A 16,687-nucleotide genomic window follows, 5' to 3' on the forward strand; every position below is an offset into this window, starting at 1 on the left:
AAAAAAAAAAAAACTCTTTTTAATTAATTAATTTGTTTATTTTAGTTATAAAAGGGTGGCTGTTCCATAGGCAGAGCAGGGCTACACCATAGGTAACAGAGTAAGACTCTATCTAAAAAAAAAAAAAAAAAAAAAAATCGCTTTCAAATTGTCAAATTTGTAGGTACTGAAAGGAAAATGGTGGTTTTCAAGGGCTTAAGGGGGAGGAGAATGGGAAGTGAGTGGTTAATGAGTACAGAGTTTCAGTATGGGAAGATAAAAGAAGTTCTGGAGATGGATAGTGGTAGTGGTTGCACAACAATGTGAATGTATTTAATGCTGCTAAAAAATGGTAAAAAATGCTAAATTTTATATTCTGTATATTTTACCACAAAATAAATAAACACATGCATACATAAAATAACTCTCAGGAAGTGGAGCAGTCCCTTCAAGGACCACATGGCCTTTGTTGGGGACCAACCTGGGCACATTAACTTCTCTTGCACAGACCAAAGGGAAAACAAATTCACCAAGCCTGAGTTAATTCCCATAATCCTCATTATGTAACATACACACATAACATTCAAAGTATGCACATTACTCAATAATGCAGTTGATTTCTGCCTTCTTTGGAGTTCAAACTGATCCATGTGGCTTTCATGATTAAGCAGCCACTCTGGCCTGTTTAGTATTTAAGGTTTTAGCAGGAATTGCAAGCTTGAAGAATGAACTACACTGTTCATTGATTCATCCAATACATAGGACAGAGTGTAATCCTTTGACTAGTTTGTGGAGACAGTGGGGTGAAATGGATAGAGAATGAGCTTTGAAGTCAGACCTAAATTTAAATCCTGGCTCAGCCCTTTACTCCTTGATGATCAAATGGTTTATAATTTTGTTGATCTCATTTTTCATGATTCTGTATTTGCAAATGTGCCCACTTGCCAAAATTTATTTGTAACCCCAAAATCAATACTTGCAGCAGCACTTTCATGGTCATTTGCAGACTTTACTTGTAACCTCAAAATCAATACTTGCAGCACTCTCATGGTCATTAACAGGCATACACAGAGGGATAAAAAATTTGAATTGCCCAATGTATACATGGCCAGCTGGGGTAGAACAGCTAATTCTATGCTTTCTTATTCCAGCTCACAGACTGAATAAACAAGTGGTCTATTTAGGGCCACTTTTTTGCATCTTATGCTTTTTGTTGGTGATTTCACTGTTTAAAATAGCCCCAAGCATAGTGAAGTGCCATCTAGTGTTTCTAAAAGCAAGAAGGCTGTGATGTGCTTGATGGAGAAAATATGTATGTTAGGCCAGGCATGGTGGCTCACGCCTGTAATCCCAGCACTTTGGGAGGCCAAGGCAGGCGGATCACCTGACGTCGGGAGTTCGAGTCCAGCCTGAGAAACATGGAGAAACCCCATCTCTACTAAAAATACAAAATTAGCCAGGCATGGTGGTACACGCCTGTAATCCCAGCTACTCGGGAGGCTGAAGCAGGAGAATCTCTTGAACCTGGGAGGCGAAGGTTTTGGTGAGTCAAGATCGTGCCATTGTACTCCAGCCTAGATGACAAGAGCGAAACTCAGTCTCAAAAAAAAAAGAAAGAAAGAAAGAAAATATGCATGTTAGATAATCTTCAGTCCGGCATGAGTTATAGTACTGTTGGGCATGAGTTATAGTGCTGTTGGCCATAAGTTAAATGTTAATGAATCAACAATACATATTAAGTAAGTTGCCCTTAAACAGAAACACACATGAAACAAGGTTATGGATTAATTGGTTAACAAAAATGTTGAGACCAGAGGCTCACAGGAACCTAACCCCATGTTTCTCCTAGGAGGAATGTTTAGTATACAGAAATTCAGTGTTTGCTGTGATTTTATAGCACATAACTGCCGCAAATAAAGAGAATCACTTGTGTTTACCTTTGCAAAATGTAATATCCTGCTTACATAGTACTCCATTCTTTCCCTGCTGTGACAGGGATTAAGGCTGTTTACAAATGGTTGGTTCCCTCTTCTTCCAGGCACAAAGAGGGAATGTACTTTCTCAGTCCCTTTAAAGTTAGGCATGTCCATGAGACTTGCTTTCACCAATGAAATGTGAACAGAAGTCACATGTATTATATCCAGGAAAAAGCTTTTCACTGCCAGTGTTCAGTTCCAACCACCCTTTTCTCTGCTGCCAGCCTCATGGAGGCCTGTCTCCATACGGAGCCCCCATCACCTGGGTCTCTGCCTACCTATAGGAGGATATAGTGTGAGACAGAAATAAAATCATGGTATAGATAAGGGTTTAAGATACAGAATATATAAAGAACAACTACAGTTCAACAAGTAGACAACTCAGTTAGAAGGTGACTGAAGGACTTCAATCAACATCTCTCCAAAGATGATATACAATTGGCTAATAAGCACATGGAAAGATGTCCAACATCATTAGTCATTAATATAATGCAAATCAAAACCACAATGAGATACTGCTTCACATCTACTAAGATGGTTATAATTTCAAAAACTGGAAAATAAATGTTGGTAAGGATGTGGAGAAACTGGAATTTCTGTGCATTGCTGGTGGGAATGTCAAATGGTGCAGCCACTTTGGAGCACTGTTTGGCAGTTTCTCTAAAAGCTAAACAATTACCATATCATCCAGCAATTCCACTCCTAAGTATATATGCAACATAATTGAAAGCAGAGATTCAAACATAATTGTACACCAACGTTCACTGAAGCATTATTCACAGTAGTCAAAAGGTAAAAACAACTCAAGTTCTGTCAACAGATAAAATGGGTAAACAAAATGTGGTATATACATGCAGTGAAGTAATAGCCACAAGCAAAGCTCTGACACATGCTACAACAGAAATTAGCCTTGGAAACATCATACTAGGTGAAATAAGCAGACACAAAGGACGAACATTGCATGATTCCACTTATATGAAGTATTTAGACTAGGCAAATTCATAGAGATAGACAGTAAATTAGAGGTTACCAGGGGCTGAGGGGAGGAGAAATGGAGAATTATTATTATTTGGTATAGAGTTTCTGTTTAACATGATGAAAAAGTTTTGTGATGAGATAGTGGTGATGATTGCATGACATTGTGAATGTACCCAGTGCCACTGAATTGTACACTTAAAAATGGTTAAAATGAGGCCAGGGTGGCTCACGCCTATAATCCCAACACTTTGGGAGGCCGGGGCGAGTGGATCACCGGAGGTCAGGAGTTGGAGACCAGCCTGGCCAACATGGTGAGACCCTGTGTCTACTAAAAATACAAAAAACTAGCCGGGTGTGGTGGTGAGGGCCTGTAATCCCAGCTACTTGGGAGGCTGAGGCAGGAAAATCACTTGAACCCAGGAGACGGAGGTTGCAGTGAGCCGAGATCACGCCGTTGCACTCCAGCCTGGGCAACAAGAGTAAAACTCCATCTCAAAAAGAAAAAAAAGAAGGTTAAAATGGCATATCTTGTGATATGTATACCACAATAAAAATTTTTAATTAAAAAACACTGCAGTGTGAAACTAGTGATGTTTTGGTGGTGGTTGACATATTGTGGCATACTCTAGCTCATCCAAACCAAACTTTCTTTCCTGTCTGTTTCTCTAAAGTGGCGTAATATAGGCCCTTTGGGATTTTATGGCTATATGCAAACTATAACCTGCAGGCCAAGGTCTTACCTTCACTGATCCTTTGACATTTTGGAACAGGAAAGACCAAATTCTCACAATTGTTTTTATGATTCATTTGAAACTTAGTGGGCAAGGCAAGTTACTCAGACTGAAAGTAGCCATGGTAGTGAGAAATATATCCTTTATAATGTATAAGTGATTTCCTTGGTTTTCATATTTTCTGGTTGTTTCTCAATCATTTATTTAATATGCAGAAATGAAACTGCCTTAAATGAACTGACTTGAAACAAAGTTACCTGTATTTTAAAATGGGTTTCCAGCAATGTCCTGTGATCAGCAAGCTCCAGTCTCTTGCAAAAAGAATTCTTTCTTTGGATTATAGCATGTCATTATGAATCACCTTGGACACTTGAAAACTTGAATTGGTCCTAGAATTTCTTCTGTCTTTGCTTTCTAAACTTTATTCAAACTGGCTTTGCATAACCCTGTGAAACTAATAATAATAGAGGGGGGTAATGGACTAATTATGTTATATGTGGAGTGCAGAATCAAAAACGATGATTTACAATGCACAGAAAAGATACCATGTAGGACACTCCTAAGGACTCCACATAAGAAAGAGATAACTCAAAATTTAGATATTCTTTGGACACAGATTTCTAGGTGTCACCCAGTATTAGCATCTCCTTCTTTCCTACTAACAGAACCTGATTGTATTCTGGGCAGCAGTATGCCCTACTAAGGACTATGTTTCCTGGCTTCCCTTGCAGCTAGTCCTATCCAAGAGATTCTAAATAGGAGGTTAGTACTTCTGGTAAAACTCTTTAAATGTTGTTCATCCAGCTGCCTCTTACCCTTACCCACCTTCTTACCTGGAAAGTGAATGTGATGGTTGAGACTCCAGTAGGCATTTTGCAATTTTGAGCACAGAGGTCACTAACACATGGGATGGTGGATGCAGAAAGACAGGAAGAGCCTAGATGCTTCATGGTTTTTATAAAATGCCAAACCAGTCCTAGACCTCTATTCTTAGGTTATGATTACTAGCAGCCCAAAGCAATTCTAACTTCTAGTTTTGTTATTATTTTTAATAACAATAAAACTGATCTGACAATTATGTACATCCTTATAGTTCACAGTGTATTTTCATTCTTTTGTCACTTTATTTTAAAATGTGTTTAATTTTATTATATTTTATATTGAACACCAACAAAGAAAATAATTGTAATAATTTCAAAATGCAATACCTGGATATAATAAATATCCTGTATAAACAATGACACCAGTCAATATCTAGAAATGTATGTAGATGTAATGAACAAAATGACTAAACTATAAATCTAAGAGAACTTAAAACTATGATCTTTGTTAACTTAAAAAAATTCAGTTTCATATGAAGACATTCAGGAAGAAAATTTCCGGACCCTTGATCAGAAGCTTTCAGTGCCCGTTATACTACTTTGGTGTAGACAAATATTCAAATAAGGCTAAAAAAGAAGAGTGTTTCCGTTGAGGACATGATCTAAGAAATAAGTGAACTAGTGTTCTGTAGAAACTAACTAGCTAGCCATCAGGATATTTCCACTAAAGGACTCCTTATACTAGCAACTAACCATGTTGAAAAAACCTTAGCCAGTATTACAGAAACAAAACATTTAGAGTAGTATTTATGAACACAAGCATAATAGGTTCCTTGCCTTCCACAAATAATCACCTTTGAAATGCTAAAAGCAGGTTCCAACTGGGGTTTCTGTCTGCGGTGAGAAGGTGCAGATACACATGGGGTGGTCTACTGATTGACCTTCTCAAAGTATTCTTTGGAAACAGTTTGATTTTACTTAATTTTAGGAGGCTCTGGTGTACAGTTTGCTGGGCAGACTTCTCCATGGGTTTTTTACAAACTGGAATGCCTTTACCAAGCAGAGGGTCTCTTCCATGCTTTAGCCCACTGGGAGGTCATTGACACTCAAATGCTTGATGACTTCATGGGGGTCAATTATGAAGGCTCCTCTTAGTGCAAACCAGGACCTTCTACCAGCACACCGTAATCTCGGGAAATGTGTTTAGTTAAATCTGACAAAAGTGTGATGCTCATGTGGCCCAAACCACCATTCTTTCTTGGTATATTTATCCAAACAAGATAGCTAAAGTGAGAATCCACTGAGACTGCAACAACTTCACAGGTCACATTGTAAAATTCATTGTCTTTATCACTAAAAGCAAGAAGCTGTTGTGAACACACAAAGGTGAAATCCAAAGGGTAGAAGAAAAGCACCAAACATTTCTCCTTATTATCATCAAGGCTTAGATCTTTGAACTCTCCATTGACAAAGGCTGTACCTTTAAAATAGAGTGACAGCAAGTGCATGGTATGAGGAAACTTGTGCCGAAGGCAAATTCTACTCAACCAGAATCAGCCCACAATATGTTTGTCAAGCATGTTTTCCCCAGAAGCCACAGGCCTAAGGACTACAGAGACAGGATGGTGCGCACATGTCGGGCAGCCAAAGCCAGGAACAGCCTTCCCACAGCAGCCACCATTTTTAGTGCGTGCAGGAGTCACCTTTTCATCACTTTAAATCCTCACAATACCTCTATGAGATGAATACAATTATTCTAGTCCTAGAGATAAGGACACTGAAGTCCAGAGAAGGTAGTTAACTTGGCCAAAGTTGCACACTTAGAATTTGTCATGGTTAGGACTCAAACATTCAATGTCTAATGCAGTTTCTTTCTCCTACCTACACTGTAGGTAAATATTAACTTAGTTGATACTGGAGTAGCTATTCCCAAAGTGGAGAATCTTTTTTTTTCCTCTATTAAGTATAAGAATCACTGACTTACTAGAACACAGTTTGATAACAACATGCTAGCATAAAAAAGGAGTTTTATTAAGGTTTGGGCAGGGGTTTTGTTGTTATTTTTCTTCTTCATGGGGAACTACACTGTGTTTAACTCACATCCTCTTTACTTTGAGAAAACAGAATACCCACCAATACATAAATGATTGTGAGTGTTCATCAGTTCTTATTATTTCTGGGAGTTTAGAAAGAAAACAGGAAGGGAGAAAAGAAAAGAGTACTATACAGAAAGGGCAAAATTCGGGGAATTTGGAAAAGACTGGGAGACAGAAGAGCTGTGACTACTCTGAAGTATGTGTCAGCTGAAATAGACAACTTGGCTTAATGTGTGATTTGCTAGGACTGTTGAAGACAGAGTTGGGCAACAGATAAGTTGTCATCATACTCTTTGAAGTACTCTTTAGCTGTTTAATCTCCTTTACAGCTCTTCTACTGCTCTTTTTACTTTTTGAAAGAGAATTTACCAAGGATACTGACCATTTAAGCTTCTGACAGTGATAAGCTAGAGCCGGCCTCATACTGCCTTGCAAGAGCCAATTGGTCAGTTTTCAGGAATTTTGTAAATCAGTTGTTAAATACAGCCATTATGAAAATTTAATTATATCAACTTATAATTAAATAAATTACATTTTTTAAAGATGATAAACAATTGAAATTCATCACTTCCTAATTCCTTTATCCTGTTCCACTGTTATCTATATTCTTGAGACTGTTTTGCCTATTATATGTGTATGGTGGGAGTGCTGTGTGATGCTATGTGTATCTCTTTCCAATTCCACATCCAGTGACGTCACATTGGTAGCTTGAATGTGGGGTTCATAGTGGGATCACATACCCTATGGAAATTGGCAAATGCTACAAATCAGTGCCTAACTTATTTTTTATTGAATCTTTGTACTGTTTTTGTCTACCTCTTATGGTTTTTGCATTATTTTAACTTTGTATTGTAGTCATTTGTCTACTTGTCTTATACCCTCTGCCGAATGTAACCTCTTTCCACCTAGGGGTGGTTTCTCATTCATGTGTGTGTTCTTTCCCCACAAGCACTCAACAATTCCTTACACTTGTGTATCACAGATAACATAACAGAATAGCACAGACTGAGTGGCTTAAACAACAGAAATTTATTTTCTCACAGTGCTGGAGTCCAAAATGTCAAGATCAAGGTGTCAGCAGGGTTGATTTCTGGTGAGGCTTTCCTTCCTGGCTTGCAGATGCTTTTCTCTGTGCACGCTCCTGGTTATCTCTTCCTCTTCTTAAAAGGACTCCAGTCTTAGTGAATAGGGTCCCAGCCTTATGACCTCATTTAACCTTAATTATCTCCTTAAAGGCCCTATCTGCAAATATAGTCACATATAGGGGTTAGGGATTTGATATGTGAATCATAGGGGGTACGCAATTCTGTTTATAACATAGACATTTATGAATTATGCATTAGACTGCTTCAAAGCCAAGAAATATAGAGCCTTCAGCCTGTTGCTCTCTCTTTGTCAGTTACACGATATCATTTTAGCCTCTTATCAATGCTTCAAGGTAGATATTATTGTCCCCATTTTACAGATGGAGATATTAACTTTCTACAAGACATAAAATAACATGCGCAACTACATGCAGATGGTAAGTGTTACATCCAGTATTGGAACCCAAACAATCTGACTCCAGAGTCCAAACATGTAACCCCTATAAGAAACTGCCATCTTGTTTTTTTCATACTTATATATGTGTGTATTTTTATCTAAAGGCATGATTGAAACTGTTGTGAAATAAAGTTGGCAACTGTTGGGGAATTTTTAGTAGGGCATATATGCAAATGTGTAAACAATCTGCAAAGGGTGTTTTGGTAAAATTGAGATGAGGGAATCTATTTAAGTGTAACTTAAGTAGAAAATGTTCAAACCCCAAGTTCTTCCATTTCTGCAACCTTTTCTATAAGACAAGATAAAATAAATGTCAGATAATGCTCCAAACTAAATGGAAAGTATTTTCTAACAAAACATTGACGTTTAATATTCTAAATAAAATAATAAACTAACAGTGTTGGAAAGAGTGGGCATGTGAGAGCTAACAGGCCTAGGAGCAAAGCAACTTGTGATTTTGAATTGTAGTACCAGCTTAGGGCATAACATAATTATTTTCCTTAATTTGTTCAAACAAATTTAATTCAACTTGAAAGAAATTCTCTGGCTTCAAATACAAATGGGTGTCACTTTTGTTGCTTCTGAAATAAACAGTACATTGACAGTTATTCCATGCATCCTTTACTTAACATCTTCTCCACCCACCCCACAGCACTAATCTTTGGTGAAAAAGCAAATGCTTTGATGGAATGAAAGAGAAGCTTAATGAGTTTTACTCTGGTTCCTCTTGAAACCGCACTTGTGTATTCTGTTGCTATATGTGTGTGTCTAGATCCTCTAATAACCCAGACAGCTAGAAAGGTAAGGTTTGAATACAGAATGCATCCATTCAAAAAACACTTATTGAGTATCTAGTACATGCCAGACCCTCTTCTGGGGGTATACAGCAAACACAGTCCTAAGTACTCACATTCTAGAGGGAAGAGAAAGACAATAAACAAATACATCATTTGTCAGCAACCGATAAGTTCTTTGACAAAAAGCAGACTAAGAGTTTATCAGTTTCAGCACTGTTGGCATTTTGATGGGGATCATTTGCTGTGGGGGCTGACCCACGCATTGTAGGAAGTCTGGCAGCATCCCTGGCCTCTACCCACTATATATGCCAATAGCGGCTCCCTCTCCAAGTTGCAATAACAGAAAATGTCTGTAGACATTGTCAAATATCTCTTGGAGGATATTGTTACCCCCAGTTGAGAAGCACTGGGTTGGAGGATGGGGATAGAGGTGCTAATGTATTAGGATAGTCAGGGAAGGCAGCTAAGGTAGCCATTGAGCAAAGACTGGAAGAAAGGAGGATGACACCATGTAAATATCTGGGGGAAGAACCTTTCAGGCAGAGGGAATGGCTGGTGTAAAGGCCATGAGGTGAAATGAACAGCAAGGAGGTCATTGTGAGCAAAAGAACTGAACAAAAGGAATATGGTAAGAGACACAGTCTGCCAGGTTGTAAGGAGGCGAGGTCGTGGTGCTATAGTGAAGACTTTGGCTTTGCATCATAGAGGCATGAGAGATAATCCAGGGTTATTGTTTTGGGGGGTTTTGAGGTTTGTTTGTTTGTTTGTTTGTTTGTTTGTTTTTGAGATAGAATCTCACTCTGTCACCCAGGCTGGAGTGCAGTGGCACATTCGCCACTCACTGCAGCCTCAACCTCCCAGGCTCAAGCGATCCTCCCAGCTCAGCCTCGAGAGTAGCGGGGACCACAGGTGTACACCACCACAGCCTGACTGTTTTTTTTTTTTTTAATGTTTGTAGAGGCATGGTCTACCTTTGTTTCCCAGGCCAGTCTCGAACTCCTGGGCTCAAGCAATCATCCTGCCTTAGCCTCCCAAAGTTCTGGGGTTAGTTATGAGCCACTGCACCCAGACCATCCAGGGTTTTGAGCAGAGCAGTGACACACCCTGGTTTATATTCCAATAGAGTTGTTATTGCTGCTGAATAGAGACTCAACTGCAGAGGCACAAAGGTGAAAGCCGGATCCAGAAGCAGCCAGAGCAATAGTTCAGGTGAGCACTTAGTCATAGCTAGACTGGTCCTGCAGGGGTGGTGGAAAATGACTGGATTCTGGATATGTTTTGAACCTACATTCAACAAGAATCCCTGTTGAACTAGACATCAAGTGTGAACAAAAGAAAGGAATCTTTGAAAGATTCTTCTTTGAAAATACTGCAAATGAGCTTTTATTTCTGATTTTGATCCTAATCCTAGGGGAGTTTAACATGATGGAGACATTGTTTAGGCATTAGGCATTAGACTGTTGTTTCCTAAATTGCTTCCTGAGTAAACCAATTAAAATTATAATGTGGGCCTCCAGGAGAAAAGGGAAGGAGCCAAACTTGGTACAATTTCACCTCTTAAATACCACTTAACGGCACTGTTCTCCTATTGCTTGGGTAATGAAATTCTGGCAAATAGGGGCAAAATGAACACAGGGGCCCTCACGAGCAGCCCATCCCTATTTGCTCACAGCTGTAATGCTACCTGATGGTCCTCCAGGTTCCCATTTGGGAACCACTGTGTACTTTTTTAAAGACCACCATGTGCAGCAAATTCAGGCAGCATCTTTCCCTTCTCCGTACAACCTGCCTTCTGAGATGCTCAGGTGCATTTTAGATATTACCTCCCCAAATTGAGGTAGATTAAACAAGGTTCCAAGCTTCTCAAACTGCAGGTGAGGGGAAACGTGAAATAAAGGCTCAGCGTTCGAATTAGTCCCTGGGTTAAGTTGGATTTTATAAAACCTGCCGAATGTATCAGCTCATATCTGAGATTACACTTCAAGAGGGTTGGCCTTGACCTTGTGGTTGTGTTTGGCTTTTCCTTAAACTAGTGTTTCTCCTGGTGTGGTCTGAGGTGTTTGTTAAGAGTGCACAGTTCTGGCCTCCTTTTCAGACCCAGAGGGATGAAAATGGCAATCATCTTTAATAAAGCTCTCATATGATTCTAAAGCATGCTACTGTTTGAAAACCACTGCTGTATCATTTAGGAATTGCATTCACTTCCTAGCAACAGAGACTGTAAATAAAGAAATAGTTTATTTCTCTCACTCAGAAGTTCAGAGAGAGGCAATCCAGGGTTGGTCTGGTGGCTCCATGGTATAAAAATTTAAAAAAAATTTTTTAAGTCCAGGCTCATAACTTTCTGTCCTACTATCCTCAGGTTACAGCTTCCATTCCCATTTGTAAGGTTACTTCATGGCACAAGATGGCTGCTGGAGCTCTAGCCATTGCGTTTACATTCCAGACAGGAAACAGGAAGAAGGGGGAATGGGCAAAAAAAGGTCTTGGCTAACAACTGCCTAGCCTCCTTTAAAAGAGTCTCCCAGAAGTCACACCCTTCCATGTCATTGACCAGAATATATAACGCCACATGTAGCTACTAAGGAGCTGCAGAAATATTATTCTTAGCTGAGTATATTGATGCTCTCAGTAAAATGGGGATATTGTTAAGGAAGAAAAAAATGGATATGGGTGGGAAAACTCTGCGACAACTCCCTTATACCATCATGCCATGGTGTTGTGGAAAGACTGTGTAGTTTGGAGATTTTTCACATACTGTCTGTTCATTTTGGCTTTATTTGGGAGCTGTGTGCTGGTTATGTTCTGGAGAATACCGAAGGAAAATGTGTTCATTGTTTCTGTGGTCAGCCAGGCAGACCTATTGGGAATCTACTGTATCTGGGTATGGTTTGGTTTTTTCTTCCTTCTTTCCCATCCATCTGCCAGTCTCTTCAGTCTCTTTTTTTCTTGATAAAGGAGAACAGAAGGAGAGGATGGGGAAGTCAAGCTCAAAGGTGGCTCTGTCACTTTATAACTATGTGATATTCAATCTGATGAGTATGAAATACCCACCTCCAGGGTGTGCAGAAGTTTTATGAAATACTGTATATAAAAACACTTCAAGTGCTAGGGTCACTCAGTAAGTCAATAGTTCAATGACCGCTTCCTTCATTCAGATCAGGCTTGTCCAACCCATGGTCCACAGGCTGCATACAGCCCAGGATGGCTTTGAATGCAGCCCAACACAAATTCATAAACTTTCTTAAAACATTATGAGATATTTTTGCCATTTTAAAGCTTATCAGCTACCATTACTGTTAGTGTTTTTTTTTTTTTTTTTTTTTTTTTTGAGACAGAGTCTCGCTCTGTCGCCCATGCTGCTGTGCTGTGCAGTGACATGATCTCGGCTCACTGCAAGCTCCACCTCCCGGGTTCATGCCCTTCTCCTACCTCAGCCTCCTGAGTAGGTGGAACTACAGGCACCCGCCACCACGCCCGGCTAATTTTTTGTGTATTTAGTAGAGATGGGGTTTCACCGTGTTAGCCAGGATGGTCTCGATCTCCTGACCTCGTGATCCACCCGCCTTGGCCTCCCAAAGTGCTGGGTTTACAGGCATGAATGTTAGTATATTTTATGTGTAGCTCAAGACAATTCTTCTTCCAATGTGGCCCAGGGAAGCCAAAAGATTGGGCCCCCTCCCCATCTAGATGGTTAAGAACAATTGATTCTGAAATCGGCCAAGAAAGTCTAACTTCTCCTTTGTGAGTTCCTGCTTTAAGAAAATAAGAATACTTTGATAAGGAAAATGTTGCCACCCAAAAATGTGAGCACTTTGCCCTTAGGATTTCTTGTTCTTGCCAGAGCTGGTGGAATCCCCTGCTGAATCATGTATCTAGATGTGGAAGGAGACACCTGAAAAATTGGGTGAGATCCAACAAGTTCTCTTCTCTTTTCTGGGCTTCGTGGATCTCTTGAAGAAAATGGGAATCCTACCATTTGCCTGACAACTGCGTAAGGTTGGTTGGTGAGGGAAAACAGTAGAAAGCACTAAAACTCACAAAGTGTGGTCCCTGGACTAACAGCAGGACCTGAAGAGGAGTCAGAAATGCAAATGTCCCCACCCCACGCCTACTAAATTAGAAAGCTGTGTTTTAACAAGCCTTCCAGGTGATTCTGATGCAAGCTATAGTTTGAGAACCAGTGCTCTAAATAAAGTGCTTTGCACACTTCTTAAAAAAAAAAAAAAATCAGCTTACTTTTAGTACACTTTTCTCCCAAATGCAGAGTCATCGCTTCTCCAGCCTCCATCTTTCTGCCCAGGCAGAAATGCTATCAAACGTGCAGTTCCTTCCAACAAACCTCATCTTTCCAGCTGGGTGAGGCTTTGCTTTGTAGACTTTATTTGTGCACTAACTAAAGCACTTGGGATCTGTCTGACACACACTGAAGTTGCTGGCAAACCTTTCCTGTTGCAGAGTCACACCTTAAATAAAGGCCTTCAGCTATTTCATTTTCATAAGCCAGTTTATTGTGTTCAAAATGCTTTTGTTTAGGGGAAAGGTACCTCGTATGATTTCACCCAGGGTGGAATCACAGGACACCTTTATCTGGGAATGTCTCAATGGAGCAAAGTCTCTAACACATTCAACAGATGTGCTTTTGAATAAATATGCTCAGTACACACAGAATGAAAAATACAGTTATCAGCATAATGGGTAATAGCTTGGTAATGATCATCATTGACAAAATTCTATTGGATTTGCTTATTTACTCCGAAAAATGAACAAGTGAAACATGTTTGGACTAAAATGAACAATCTGCAGGATTTTCAGAGATTGTGCCAAATTTAATTTTTGTAGTGCCAGAAAGTATACTCAGTATTTTCCCATTACCCTTGGTTCACTTGATGTTTGTTTTGGGCTATACAGTAGTTTTATTGTGGAGGATGCCAGAGGAAAATGCAGGCAGCATTCCTGTATCCAGCCAGAGAATTCAGGAGAGCTGTTTCTCCCTCCCTCCCATCCGTTAATCCCCTTTGCTCGATGAAAAATTGGAAAGTCCAGCATCTAAACACCAGGAGGCGACACAAAGCTAACATTAGAGGAGTGCGTTTTTCACCTGGACTTCAATGGACTTTGAAGAGGATTGGAGATCCTGAAAGGACTAACTCATTCTCCTTCCTCAGAGCAAGCCACATCACCTACCATGTGATATGGGAGTGATTTGGGAGGTTGTTAATTTATTAACTGATTTATTTTAGAAATGGAGCATTTTGCTACCTAAGTGAGTTCTTAAGTCATCCATCAAATTATTAGTTGCCTTGTGAGAAGATATTCTAGCATATTCTATATTTGAGGAATTACTGGAATAATTTTGAGTGGTTATCAGTAGACTTGAATTATAAAAGGTGACAAAAGATGTCCGGGAAAGATAGAGCTGTGTTCCTAAAGAGTAGTCACTGCCTCTGTTGACTTCAGAATTCAGTCTTTAGGATGGATCTCAGCACACCAAGGAACTTATTTACTCCTAAGTTTCTCCAGAGTCCTCCGTCACTGCTGACTGCACCTTCACTCAGTCATGTCATGTTGGGATTCATTTATTCTCCAGTCTTCAAAGTATCGAATGTTTTTAATCTCATTTCTGGGTGTGGACGCTGCCCAAGACGGGGTAGTCAGGGTCCTCCTCTGGGGAATTTGGAATTGAGAAAAGTGAGTCACTCTAGGACAGGCTCTTGAACTGATGCTGTGCAAACTCAAGTGCAATGGGAAACCTGAACCTTTAAGAAGGTGAGAAGCAGATCTGCAGGAAGAGAAGAGAGCAGAGATAAGAGGACACTGGGCTCAGAGAACGGAAACTTGGTACAGTCACCTTCCGGTGGCATATTCTGTTTCCTCATGAGACCCTTTTATATACATGGCTAAATTTCTGAAAAAACACACACATGCACACACACACACCTTTATAACACTTTGCCATTTTTCCCCTGAAGTCAAACTAGTTTTAATACCATTGTAATCCTTGCAACCTATTTTTCTTGCTTTTACTAATGTAAGTGGCTTCAGGGTTTGGTCTCACTCTATAAGCCAGCAGTGTTGCTGCACATTCAAAAGCTGGCCTGATGCAGTGGCTCACACCTGTAATCCCAGGACTTTTGAAGGCCAAGGCAGGAGAATAGCTTGGCCCAGGAGTTCAAGACCAGCCTGGTCAACATAGCAAGACCCTGTCTCTACAAAAAATTTTTAAAATTAGCCAGGCATGGTGGCATGCGCTAGTAGTTCCTGCTACCCTGAGGTGGGAAGAGTGCTTAAGCCAGCCCAGGAGGTCAAGGTTACAGTGACCATGATCGCGCCACTGCACTCCAGCCTGGGTGGCAGAGCAAGACCTAGTCCAGGAAGTATCTGGATTGTTCCATTTAGAGTAGGTCAGGCTTGATAGCATAACTATCGTCATGTATTCATGTTATTTATTTTTATTGAGAGCCACATGCTCGTGCCTACACTCTCATTTAATCATCTCAGTCTTATGATGGGTATTTTGAACAGTCACATAACTTGCTCAGGAACCCAGAGATGGGAAACAACAGAGCCTTGACTCGGGTCCAGATCTACCGGCTATGCCCTAGAGGGTGCAGGGAAGATTCCAACTTGGGCTAGCCTTAGACAGTCTCAGAAAGGGCTTGGTTCAAAGTACCAGTTCAGAAGGGCTCTCAGGCCTGACTGTGCTCTAGGCAATGGACAGGGGGTGTGTGAGTAATTAGAGGTGATTAAAAGGAGGGTCAATGGAACCACAACTAGACTCTGCATTTTTAAGCATCCGTAGTAATTCGTCTCATATTAGCAATTGTCCCTAATGTTCCATAACGACAATGGGAGTTGTGTGAATGACAAAGTAGTGATGGAACAAGGCCTTTCTACAAGCAATCTTCTGATTTGGGAGTCAAAGCCCATTCCCCAAGACATGAGACTGGGCCTGCTTTTTTATACCTGGCCTTTGTCTGATGAGGCATATGGCACAGGGACTCTTCTGAGGATGGAACGCTGTGCAAGTCTCTTAATAGGCAAATTGCCAGCTTCTAATCCCAAAGTAGTGATCTGGGTTTTTACTTTTTCTCAGAGTACTGGTCAACAGTGGGCTGTCTTCAGAACCCGGCGCCATTCATTCCTGTCCCTGGGCATAGCTCTCTGCCAGCTGCCTATAGGAAGGGGCTTATACAGACCTTGCCTTTGGAAATCTAGCTAATCTAGGACAAGAGTTCTTTTTGTAATTGCCTCTGGGATTTGATTAAAAGGATGATAATAGGCACATGATAGTGAGTGGTTACCATCATTAGTTATGAAAATAAAGATAGCTTTCACATTTTTTAAGGCCTTGTCATTAAAAAGCCTTTTCACCCCCTCTTCTAACATTTATGACTTAGTTTCTGGAGATCAAAGTATACAGAGCTTTCGTAACTCTTCACCCCAGCATTCCCAAAACATGTGTTCATACCCACAGCTCCCTCAATGCAAAGGAATTAGACCAAGTTTAGACCAAATTTGTAGAATGTAACAAAAAAAAAATTTTTTTTTTTTGAGTCAGAGTCTTGCTCTGTCACCCAGGCTACGGCGCGTTCAAGCAATTCTTCTGCCTTAGTCTCCTGAGTAACTGGGATTACCGGCATGCGCCACCAGACCGGGCTAATTTTTGTACTTTTAGTAGAGACAGGGTTTCACCGTGTTGGTCAGGCTGGTCTCAAACTCCTGACCTTAGGTGAACCACCCGCCTCAGCCTCCCAAGGTACTGGG

The 16,687-nt window shown here is 40.4% G+C and overlaps 1 protein-coding gene and 1 pseudogene across 2 annotated transcripts in view; one reads left to right on the plus strand and one right to left on the minus strand.

Moving 5' to 3' along the window:
• Nucleotides 1–16,687, plus strand: part of PRICKLE2 (prickle homolog 2 (Drosophila)) — a 134,455-nt gene that overhangs the window by 46,144 nt on the left and 71,624 nt on the right. The window lies entirely within an intron of this gene.
• Nucleotides 5,415–7,004, minus strand: LOC105515449 (annotated as a pseudogene).

The sequence above is a fragment of the Colobus angolensis genome, unplaced genomic scaffold (genome assembly GCF_000951035.1).
Source record: "Colobus angolensis palliatus isolate OR3802 unplaced genomic scaffold, Cang.pa_1.0 Scaffold26, whole genome shotgun sequence".
In the NCBI taxonomy this organism is placed as follows: domain Eukaryota; kingdom Metazoa; phylum Chordata; class Mammalia; order Primates; family Cercopithecidae; genus Colobus; species Colobus angolensis.